This window comes from Cloeon dipterum, unplaced genomic scaffold (genome assembly GCF_949628265.1).
Source record: "Cloeon dipterum unplaced genomic scaffold, ieCloDipt1.1 scaffold_10_ctg1, whole genome shotgun sequence".
In the NCBI taxonomy this organism is placed as follows: Eukaryota; Metazoa; Arthropoda; class Insecta; order Ephemeroptera; family Baetidae; genus Cloeon; species Cloeon dipterum.
This window is the reverse complement of record NW_027052678.1, coordinates 859,154-871,939: the sequence shown is the minus strand read 5'-3', so window position 1 is coordinate 871,939 and position 12,786 is coordinate 859,154.

Genomic DNA, 12,786 nt, shown 5'->3' with positions numbered 1-12,786 from the left:
AAGTTGGATGGAATTCGAAGAAAGCTAGACCTAAACTAATGATTCGTTGTCATGGGATCGACCAATCATCTGAAGTTGCATGGAATTCGAAGAAAGCAAGAACAAAACAATCGATTCGTTGTCATGGGATCGACCAATCATGTGAAGCTTGATGGATTTCCAAGAAAGCAAGACCGAAACTATCGATTCGTTGTCATGGGATCGACGAATCATCTGAAGTTTCTTGGAATTCTAAGAAACCAAGACCAAAACAATCGATTCGTTGTCATGGGATCGACCAATCATCTGAAGTTTGATGGATTTCCAAGAAAGTAAGACCAAAACTATCGATTCTTTATCATGGGAACGACCAATCATCTGAAGTTTGATGGTATTCGAAGAAAGCAAGACCAAAACTATCGATTCGTTGTCATGGGTTCGACCAATCATCTGAAGTTTGATAGAATTCCAAGAAAGCAAGACCAAAACTATCCATTCTTTTTATGGGAATTAGCAATCATTTGAACTTTGATGAAATTCCAAGAATTCAAAACCAAAACTAATGATTCTACGTCATGGGATCGTCCAATCATCTGAAGTTTGATGGAATTCAAAAAAAGCAAGACCAAAACAATCGATTCGTTGTCATGGGATCGACCAATCATGTGAAGTTTGATAGATTTCCAAGAAAGCAAGACCAAAACTATCTATTCTTTGTCATGGGAACGACCAATCATCTGAAGTTTGATGGAATTCGAAGAAAGCAAGACCAAATCTATCGATTCGTTGTCATGGGATCGACGAATCATCTGAAGTTTGATGGATTTCCAAGAAAGCAAGACCAAAACAATCGATTCGTTGTCATGGTATCGACCAATCATGTGAAGTTAAATTGATTTCCAAGAAAGTAAGACCAAAACTCTCGATTCTTTGTCATGGGAACCACCAATCATCTGAAGTCTCATGGAATTCGAAGAAAGCAAGACCAAAACAATCGATTCGTTGTCATGGGATCGACCAATCATGTGAAGTTTGATGGATTTCCAAGAAAGTAAGACCAAAACTATCGATTCTTTGTCATGGGAACGACCAATCATCTAAAGTTGGATTGAATTCGAAGAAATCAAGACCTAAACTATCGATTCGTTGTCATGGGATCGACCAATCATCTGAAGTTTCATGGAATTCGAAGAAAGCAAGACCAAAACAATCGATTCGTTGTCATGGGATCGACCAATCATGTGAAGTTTGATGGATTTCCAAGAAAGTAAGACCAAAACTATCGATTCTTTGTCATGGGAACGACCAATCATCAGAAGTTGGATGGAATTCGAAGAAAGCAAAACCTAAACTATCGATTCATTGTCATGGGAACGATCAATCATCTGAAATTTCATGGATTTCCAAGAAATCAAGACCAAAACAATCGATTCGTTGTCATTGGGATCGACCAATCATGTGAAGTTTGATGGATTTCCAAGAAAGCAAGACCAAAACTATCGTTTCGTTGTCATGGGATCGACCAATCATGTAAAGTTTGATGGATTTCCATGAAAGTAAGACCAAAACTATCGATTCTTTGTCATGGGAACGACCAAACATCTGAAGTTTGATGGAATTCCATGAAAGCAAGACCAAAACTATGGATTCTTTGTCATGGGAACGACCAATCATCTGAAGTTTCATGGAATTCGAAGAAAGCAAGACCAAAACAATCGATTCGTTGTCATGGGATCGACCAATCATGTGAAGTTTGATGGATTTCCAAGAAAAGTAAGACCAAAACTGTCGATTCTTTGTCATGGGAACGACCAATCATCTGAAGTTGGATGGAATTCGAAGAAATCAAGACCTAAAAAATCGATTCGTTGTCATGGGATCGACCAATCATCTGAAGTTTCATGGAATTCGAAGAAAGCAAGACCAAAACAATCAATTCGTTGTCATGGGATCGAGCAATCATGTGAAGTTTGATGGATTTCCAAGAAAGCAAGACCAAAACTGTCGATTCTTTGTCATGGGAACGACCAATCATCTGAAGTTGGATGGAATTCAAAGAAATCAAGACCTAAACTATCGATTCGTTGTCATGGGATCGACCAATCATCTGAAGTTTGATGGATTTCCAAGAAAGTAAGACCAAAACTATCGATTCTTTGTCATGGGAACGACCAATCATCTAAAGTTGGATTGAATTCGAAGAAATCAAGACCTAAACTATCGATTCGTTGTCATGGGATCGACCAATCATCTGAAGTTTCATGGAATTCGAAGAAAGCAAGACCAAAACAATCGATTCGTTGTCATGGGATCGACCAATCATGTGAAGTTTGATGGATTTCCAAGAAAGCAAGACCAAAACTATCGATTCGTTGTCATGGGATCGGCCAATCATGTGAAGTTTGATGGATTTCCATGAAAGCAAGACCAAAACTATGGATTCTTTGTCATGGGAACGACCAATCATCTGAAGTCTCATGGAATTCGAAGAAAGCAAGACCAAAACAATCGATTCGTTGTCATGGGATCGACCAATCATGTGAAGTTTGATGGATTTCCAAGAAAGTAAGACCAAAACTATCGATTCTTTGTCATGGGAACGACCAATCATCTAAAGTTGGATTGAATTCGAAGAAATCAAGACCTAAACTATCGATTCTTTGTCATGGGAACGACCAATCATCTGAAGTTGGATTGAATTCGAAGAAAGCAAGACCAAAACAATCGATTCGTTGTCTTGGGATCGACCAATCATGTGAAGTTTGATGGATTTCCAAGAAAGTAAGACCAAAACTATCGATTCTTTGTCATGGGAACGACCAATCATCAGAAGTTGGATGGAATTCGAAGAAAGCAAAACCTAAACTATCTATTCATTGTCATGGGAACGATCAATCATCTGAAATTTCATGGATTTCCAAGAAATCAAGACCAAAACAATCGATTCGTTGTCATTGGGATCGACCAATCATGTGAAGTTTGATGGATTTCCAAGAAAGCAAGACCAAAACTATCGTTTCGTTGTCATGGGATCGACCAATCATGTAAAGTTTGATGGATTTCCATGAAAGTAAGACCAAAACTATCGATTCTTTGTCATGGGAACGACCAATCATCTGAAGTTTGATGGAATTCCATGAAAGCAAGACCAAAACTATGGATTCTTTGTCATGGGAACGACCAATCATCTGAAGTTTCATGGAATTCGAAGAAAGCAAGACCAAAACAATCGATTCGTTGTCATGGGATCGACCAATCATGTGAAGTTTGAAGGATTTCCAAGAAAAGTAAGACCAAAACTGTCGATTCTTTGTCATGGGAATGACCAATCATCTGAAGTTGGATGGAATTCGAAGAAATCAAGACCTAAACTATCGATTCGTTGTCATGGGATCGACCAATAATCTGAAGTTGCATGGAATTCGAAGAAAGCAAGACCAAAACAATCGATTCGTTGTCATGGGATCGACCAATCATGTGAAGTTTGAAGGATTTCCAAGAAAAGTAAGACCAAAACTGTCGATTCTTTGTCATGGGAATGACCAATCATCTGAAGTTGGATGGAATTCGAAGAAATCAAGACCTAAACTATCGATTCGTTGTCATGGGATCGACCAATAATCTGAAGTTGCATGGAATTCGAAGAAAGCAAGACCAAAACAATCGATTCGTTGTCATGGGATCGACCAATCATGTGAAGTTTGATGGATTTCCAAGAAAGTAAGGCCAATACTATCGATTCTTTGTCATGGGAACGACCAATCATCTGAAGTTGGATGGAATTCGAAGAAAGCAAGACCTAAACTATCGATTCGTTGTCATGGGATCGACCAATCATCTGAAGTTTCATGGAATTCGAAGAAAGCAAGACCAAAACAATCGATTCGTTGTCATGGGATCGACCAATCATGTGAAGTTTGATGGATTTCCAAGAAAGTAAACCAAAACTATAGATTCTTTGTCATGGGAACGACCAATCATCTGAAGTTGGATGGAATTCGAAGAAAGCTAGACCTAAACTAATGATTCGTTGTCATGGGATCGACCAATCATCTGAAGTTGCATGGAATTCGAAGAAAGCAAGAACAAAACAATCGATTCGTTGTCATGGGATCGACCAATAATGTGAAGCTTGATGGATTTCCAAGAAAGCAAGACCGAAACTATCGATTCGTTGTCATGGGATCGACGAATCATCTGAAGTTTCTTGGAATTCTAAGAAACCAAGACCAAAACAATCGATTCGTTGTCATGGGATCGACCAATCATCTGAAGTTTGATGGATTTCCAAGAAAGTAAGACCAAAACTATCGATTCTTTATCATGGGAACGACCAATCATCTGAAGTTTGATGGTATTCGAAGAAAGCAAGACCAAAACTATCGATTCGTTGTCATGGGTTCGACCAATCATCTGAAGTTTGATAGAATTCCAAGAAAGCAAGACCAAAACTATCCATTCTTTTTATGGGAATTAGCAATCATTTGAACTTTGATGAAATTCCAAGAATTCAAAACCAAAACTAATGATTCTACGTCATGGGATCGTCCAATCATCTGAAGTTTGATGGAATTCAAAAAAAGCAAGACCAAAACAATCGATTCGTTGTCATGGGATCGACCAATCATGTGAAGTTTGATAGATTTCCAAGAAAGCAAGACCAAAACTATCGATTCTTTGTCATGGGAACGACCAATCATCTGAAGTTTGATGGAATTCGAAGAAAGCAAGACCAAATCTATCGATTCGTTGTCATGGGATCGACGAATCATCTGAAGTTTGATGGATTTCCAAGAAAGCAAGACCAAAACAATCGATTCGTTGTCATGGTATCGACCAATCATGTGAAGTTAAATTGATTTCCAAGAAAGTAAGACCAAAACTCTCGATTCTTTGTCATGGGAACCACCAATCATCTGAAGTCTCATGGAATTCGAAGAAAGCAAGACCAAAACAATCGATTCGTTGTCATGGGATCGACCAATCATGTGAAGTTTGATGGATTTCCAAGAAAGTAAGACCAAAACTATCGATTCTTTGTCATGGGAACGACCAATCATCTAAAGTTGGATTGAATTCGAAGAAATCAAGACCTAAACTATCGATTCGTTGTCATGGGATCGACCAATCATCTGAAGTTTCATGGAATTCGAAGAAAGCAAGACCAAAACAATCGATTCGTTGTCATGGGATCGACCAATCATGTGAAGTTTGATGGATTTCCAAGAAAGTAAGACCAAAACTATCGATTCTTTGTCATGGGAACGACCAATCATCAGAAGTTGGATGGAATTCGAAGAAAGCAAAACCTAAACTATCGATTCATTGTCATGGGAACGATCAATCATCTGAAATTTCATGGATTTCCAAGAAATCAAGACCAAAACAATCGATTCGTTGTCATTGGGATCGACCAATCATGTGAAGTTTGATGGATTTCCAAGAAAGCAAGACCAAAACTATCGTTTCGTTGTCATGGGATCGACCAATCATGTAAAGTTTGATGGATTTCCATGAAAGTAAGACCAAAACTATCGATTCTTTGTCATGGGAACGACCAAACATCTGAAGTTTGATGGAATTCCATGAAAGCAAGACCAAAACTATGGATTCTTTGTCATGGGAACGACCAATCATCTGAAGTTTCATGGAATTCGAAGAAAGCAAGACCAAAACAATCGATTCGTTGTCATGGGATCGACCAATCATGTGAAGTTTGATGGATTTCCAAGAAAAGTAAGACCAAAACTGTCGATTCTTTGTCATGGGAACGACCAATCATCTGAAGTTGGATGGAATTCGAAGAAATCAAGACCTAAAAAATCGATTCGTTGTCATGGGATCGACCAATCATCTGAAGTTTCATGGAATTCGAAGAAAGCAAGACCAAAACAATCAATTCGTTGTCATGGGATCGAGCAATCATGTGAAGTTTGATGGATTTCCAAGAAAGCAAGACCAAAACTGTCGATTCTTTGTCATGGGAACGACCAATCATCTGAAGTTGGATGGAATTCAAAGAAATCAAGACCTAAACTATCGATTCGTTGTCATGGGATCGACCAATCATCTGAAGTTTGATGGATTTCCAAGAAAGTAAGACCAAAACTATCGATTCTTTGTCATGGGAACGACCAATCATCTAAAGTTGGATTGAATTCGAAGAAATCAAGACCTAAACTATCGATTCGTTGTCATGGGATCGACCAATCATCTGAAGTTTCATGGAATTCGAAGAAAGCAAGACCAAAACAATCGATTCGTTGTCATGGGATCGACCAATCATGTGAAGTTTGATGGATTTCCAAGAAAGCAAGACCAAAACTATCGATTCGTTGTCATGGGATCGACCAATCATGTGAAGTTTGATGGATTTCCAAGAAAGCAAGACCAAAACTATGGATTCTTTGTCATGGGAACGACCAATCATCTGAAGTCTCATGGAATTCGAAGAAAGCAAGACCAAAACAATCGATTCGTTGTCATGGGATCGACCAATCATGTGAAGTTTGATGGATTTCCAAGAAAGTAAGACCAAAACTATCGATTCTTTGTCATGGGAACGACCAATCATCTAAAGTTGGATTGAATTCGAAGAAATCAAGACCTAAACTATCGATTCTTTGTCATGGGAACGACCAATCATCTGAAGTTGGATTGAATTCGAAGAAAGCAAGACCAAAACAATCGATTCGTTGTCTTGGGATCGACCAATCATGTGAAGTTTGATGGATTTCCAAGAAAGTAAGACCAAAACTATCGATTCTTTGTCATGGGAACGACCAATCATCAGAAGTTGGATGGAATTCGAAGAAAGCAAAACCTAAACTATCTATTCATTGTCATGGGAACGATCAATCATCTGAAATTTCATGGATTTCCAAGAAATCAAGACCAAAACAATCGATTCGTTGTCATTGGGATCGACCAATCATGTGAAGTTTGATGGATTTCCAAGAAAGCAAGACCAAAACTATCGTTTCGTTGTCATGGGATCGACCAATCATGTAAAGTTTGATGGATTTCCATGAAAGTAAGACCAAAACTATCGATTCTTTGTCATGGGAACGACCAATCATCTGAAGTTGGATGGAATTCGAAGAAAGCAAGACCAAAACTATGGATTCTTTGTCATGGGAACGACCAATCATCTGAAGTTTCATGGAATTCGAAGAAAGCAAGACCAAAACAATCGATTCGTTGTCATGGGATCGACCAATCATGTGAAGTTTGAAGGATTTCCAAGAAAAGTAAGACCAAAACTGTCGATTCTTTGTCATGGGAATGACCAATCATCTGAAGTTGGATGGAATTCGAAGAAATCAAGACCTAAACTATCGATTCGTTGTCATGGGATCGACCAATAATCTGAAGTTGCATGGAATTCGAAGAAAGCAAGACCAAAACTATCGATTCGTTGTCATGGGATCGACCAATCATGTGAAGTTTGATGGATTTCCAAGAAAGTAAGACCAAAACTATCGATTCTTTGTCATGGGAACGACCAATCATCTGAAGTTGGATGGAATTCGAAGAAAGCAAGACCTAAACTATCGATTCGTTGTCATGGGATTGACCAATCATCTGAAGTTTCATGGAATTCGAAGAAAGCAAGACCAAAACAATCGATTCGTTGTCATGGGATCGACCAATCATGTGAAGTTTGATGGATTTCCAAGAAAGTAAACCAAAACTATCGATTCTTTGTCATGGGAACGACCAATCATCTGAAGTTGGATGGAATTCGAAGAAAGCTAGACCTAAACTAATGATTCGTTGTCATGGGATCGACCAATCATCTGAAGTTGCATGGAATTCGAAGAAAGCAAGAACAAAACAATCGATTCGTTGTCATGGGATCGACCAATCATGTGAAGCTTGATGGATTTCCAAGAAAGCAAGACCGAAACTATCGATTCGTTGTCATGGGATCGACGAATCATCTGAAGTTTCTTGGAATTCTAAGAAACCAAGACCAAAACAATCGATTCGTTGTCATGGGATCGACCAATCATCTGAAGTTTGATGGATTTCCAAGAAAGTAAGACCAAAACTATCGATTCTTTATCATGGGAACGACCAATCATCTGAAGTTTGATGGTATTCGAAGAAAGCAAGACCAAAACTATCGATTCGTTGTCATGGGTTCGACCAATCATCTGAAGTTTGATAGAATTCCAAGAAAGCAAGACCAAAACTATCCATTCTTTTTATGGGAATTAGCAATCATTTGAACTTTGATGAAATTCCAAGAATTCAAAACCAAAACTAATGATTCTACGTCATGGGATCGTCCAATCATCTGAAGTTTGATGGAATTCAAAAAAAGCAAGACCAAAACAATCGATTCGTTGTCATGGGATCGACCAATCATGTGAAGTTTGATAGATTTCCAAGAAAGCAAGACCAAAACTATCGATTCTTTGTCATGGGAACGACCAATCATCTGAAGTTTGATGGAATTCGAAGAAAGCAAGACCAAATCTATCGATTCGTTGTCATGGGATCGACGAATCATCTGAAGTTTGATGGATTTCCAAGAAAGCAAGACCAAAACAATCGATTCGTTGTCATGGTATCGACCAATCATGTGAAGTTAAATTGATTTCCAAGAAAGTAAGACCAAAACTCTCGATTCTTTGTCATGGGAACCACCAATCATCTGAAGTCTCATGGAATTCGAAGAAAGCAAGACCAAAACAATCGATTCGTTGTCATGGGATCGACCAATCATGTGAAGTTTGATGGATTTCCAAGAAAGTAAGACCAAAACTATCGATTCTTTGTCATGGGAACGACCAATCATCTAAAGTTGGATTGAATTCGAAGAAATCAAGACCTAAACTATCGATTCGTTGTCATGGGATCGACCAATCATGTGAAGTTTGATGGATTTCCAAGAAAGTAAGACCAAAACTATCGATTCTTTGTCATGGGAACGACCAATCATCAGAAGTTGGATGGAATTCGAAGAAAGCAAAACCTAAACTATCGATTCATTGTCATGGGAACGATCAATCATCTGAAATTTCATGGATTTCCAAGAAATCAAGACCAAAACAATCGATTCGTTGTCATTGGGATCGACCAATCATGTGAAGTTTGATGGATTTCCAAGAAAGCAAGACCAAAACTATCGTTTCGTTGTCATGGGATCGACCAATCATGTAAAGTTTGATGGATTTCCATGAAAGTAAGACCAAAACTATCGATTCTTTGTCATGGGAACGACCAATCATCTGAAGTTTGATGGAATTCCATGAAAGCAAGACCAAAACTATGGATTCTTTGTCATGGGAACGACCAATCATCTGAAGTTTCATGGAATTCGAAGAAAGCAAGACCAAAACAATCGATTCGTTGTCATGGGATCGACCAATCATGTGAAGTTTGATGGATTTCCAAGAAAAGTAAGACCAAAACTGTCGATTCTTTGTCATGGGAACGACCAATCATCTGAAGTTGGATGGAATTCGAAGAAATCAAGACCTAAAAAATCGATTCGTTGTCATGGGATCGACCAATCATCTGAAGTTTCATGGAATTCGAAGAAAGCAAGACCAAAACAATCAATTCGTTGTCATGGGATCGAGCAATCATGTGAAGTTTGATGGATTTCCAAGAAAGCAAGACCAAAACTGTCGATTCTTTGTCATGGGAACGACCAATCATCTGAAGTTGGATGGAATTCAAAGAAATCAAGACCTAAACTATCGATTCGTTGTCATGGGATCGATCAATCATCTGAAGTTTCATGGAATTCGAAGAAAGCAAGACCAAAACAATCGATTCGTTGTCAAGGGATCGACCAATCGTCTGAAGTTTGATGGAATTCCAAGAATTTTAATCCATTTCTATCATTTCTTCGTCATGAGATCGACCAATCAACTGAAGTTTAATGGAATTTCAAGAAAGCAAGACCAAAACTATCGATTCTTTGTCATGGGATCGACCAATCTTCTGAAGTTTGATTGAATTCCAAGAAAGTAAACCAAAACTATAGATTCTTTGTCATGGGAACGACCAATCATCTGAAGTTGGATGGAATTCGAAGAAAGCTAGACCTAAACTAATGATTCGTTGTCATGGGATCGACCAATCATCTGAAGTTGCATGGAATTCGAAGAAAGCAAGAACAAAACAATCGATTCGTTGTCATGGGATCGACCAATCATGTGAAGCTTGATGGATTTCCAAGAAAGCAAGACCGAAACTATCGATTCGTTGTCATGGGATCGACGAATCATCTGAAGTTTCATGGAATTCTAAGAAACCAAGACCAAAACAATCGATTCGTTGTCATGGGATCGACCAATCATCTGAAGTTTGATGGATTTCCAAGAAAGTAAGACCAAAACTATCGATTCTTTATCATGGGAACGACCAATCATCTGAAGTTTGATGGTATTCGAAGAAAGCAAGACCAAAACTATCGATTCGTTGTCATGGGTTCGACCAATCATCTGAAGTTTGATAGAATTCCAAGAAAGCAAGACCAAAACTATCCATTCTTTTTATGGGAATTAGCAATCATTTGAACTTTGATGAAATTCCTAGAATTCAAAACCAAAACTAATGATTCTACGTCATGGGATCGTCCAATCATCTGAAGTTTGATGGAATTCAAAAAAAGCAAGACCAAAACAATCGATTCGTTGTCATGGGATCGACCAATCATGTGAAGTTTGATAGATTTCCAAGAAAGCAAGACCAAAACTATCGATTCTTTGTCATGGGAACGACCAATCATCTGAAGTTTGATGGAATTCGAAGAAAGCAAGACCAAATCTATCGATTCGTTGCATGGTATCGACCAATCATGTGAAGTTAAATTGATTTCCAAGAAAGTAAGACCAAAACTCTCGATTCTTTGTCATGGGAACCACCAATCATCTGAAGTCTCATGGAATTCGAAGAAAGCAAGACCAAAACAATCGATTCGTTGTCATGGGATCGACCAATCATGTGAAGTTTGATGGATTTCCAAGAAAGTAAGACCAAAACTATCGATTCTTTGTCATGGGAACGACCAATCATCTAAAGTTGGATTGAATTCGAAGAAATCAAGACCTAAACTATCGATTCGTTGTCATGGGATCGACCAATCATCTGAAGTTTCATGGAATTCGAAGAAAGCAAGACCAAAACAATCGATTCGTTGTCATGGGATCGACCAATCATGTGAAGTTTGATGGATTTCCAAGAAAGCAAGACCAAAACTATCGTTTCGATGTCATATGATCGACCAATCATGTGAAGTTTGATGGATTTCCATGAAAGTAAGACCAAAACTATCGATTCTTTGTCATGGAAACGACCAATCATCTGAAGTTTGATGGAATTCGAAGAAAGCAAGACCTAAACTATCGATTAGTTGTCATGGGAACGACCAATCATCTGAAGTTTCATGGAATTCGAAGAAAGCAAGACCAAAACTATCGATTCGTTGTCATGGGATCGGCCAATCATGTGAAGTTTGATGGATTTCCATGAAAGCAAGACCAAAACTATGGATTCTTTGTCATGGGAACGACCAATCATCTGAAGTCTCATGGAATTCGAAGAAAGCAAGACCAAAACAATCGATTCGTTGTCATGGGATCGACCAATCATGTGAAGTTTGATGGATTTCCAAGAAAGTAAGACCAAAACTATCGATTCTTTGTCATGGGAACGACCAATCATCTAAAGTTGGATTGAATTCGAAGAAATCAAGACCTAAACTATCGATTCTTTGTCATGGGAACGACCAATCATCTGAAGTTTCATGGAATTCGAAGAAAGCAAGACCAAAACAATCGATTCGTTGTCAAGGGATCGACCAATCGTCTGAAGTTTGATGGAATTCCAAGAATTTTAATCCATTTCTATCATTTCTTCGTCATGAGATCGACCAATCAACTGAAGTTTAATGGAATTTCAAGAAAGCAAGACCAAAACTATCGATTCTTTGTCATGGGATCGACCAATCTTCTGAAGTTTGATTGAATTCCAAGAACGCAAGATCAAAACTATCGATTCTTTTTCATGGGATCTACCAATCATCTGAAGTTTTATGGAATTCCAAGAACGCATGAACAAAACTATCGATTCTTTGTCATGGAATCGACCAATCATCTGAAGTTTGATTGAATTTTAAGAACGCAAGAACAAAACTAACGATTCATTGTCATGGGATCGACGAATCTTCTGAAGTTTGATTGAATTCCAAGAACGCAAGAACAAAACTATCGATTCTTTTTGATGGGATCTACCAATCATCTGAAGTTTTATGGAATTCCAAGAACGCAAGAACAAAACAATCGATTCTTTGTCATGGGATCGACCAATAATCTGAAGTTTGATTGAATTCCAAGAACGCAAGAACAAAACTCTCGATTCTTTGTTTGGAATCGACCAATCATCTGAAGTTTGATGGATTTCCAAGAATTTTACTCCAACTCTATAATTTCTTCGTCATGGGATCCACCAATCATCTGAAGTTTGATGGAATTCCTAGTACGCAAGAACAAAACTATCGATTATTTGGCATGGGATCGACCAATCATCTGAAGTTTGATAGAATTCCAAGAACGCAAGAACAAAACTCACGATTCATTGTAATGGGATCGACCAATCTTCTGAAGTTTGATTGAAATCCAAGAACGCAAGAACAAAACTATCGATTCTTTGTCATGGGATCGACCAATCATCTGAAGTTTTATGGAATTCCAAGAATTTTAATCCAACTCTATCATTTCTTCGTCATGAGATCGACCAATCAACTGAAGTTTGATGGAATTTCAAGAAAGCAAGACCAAAACTATC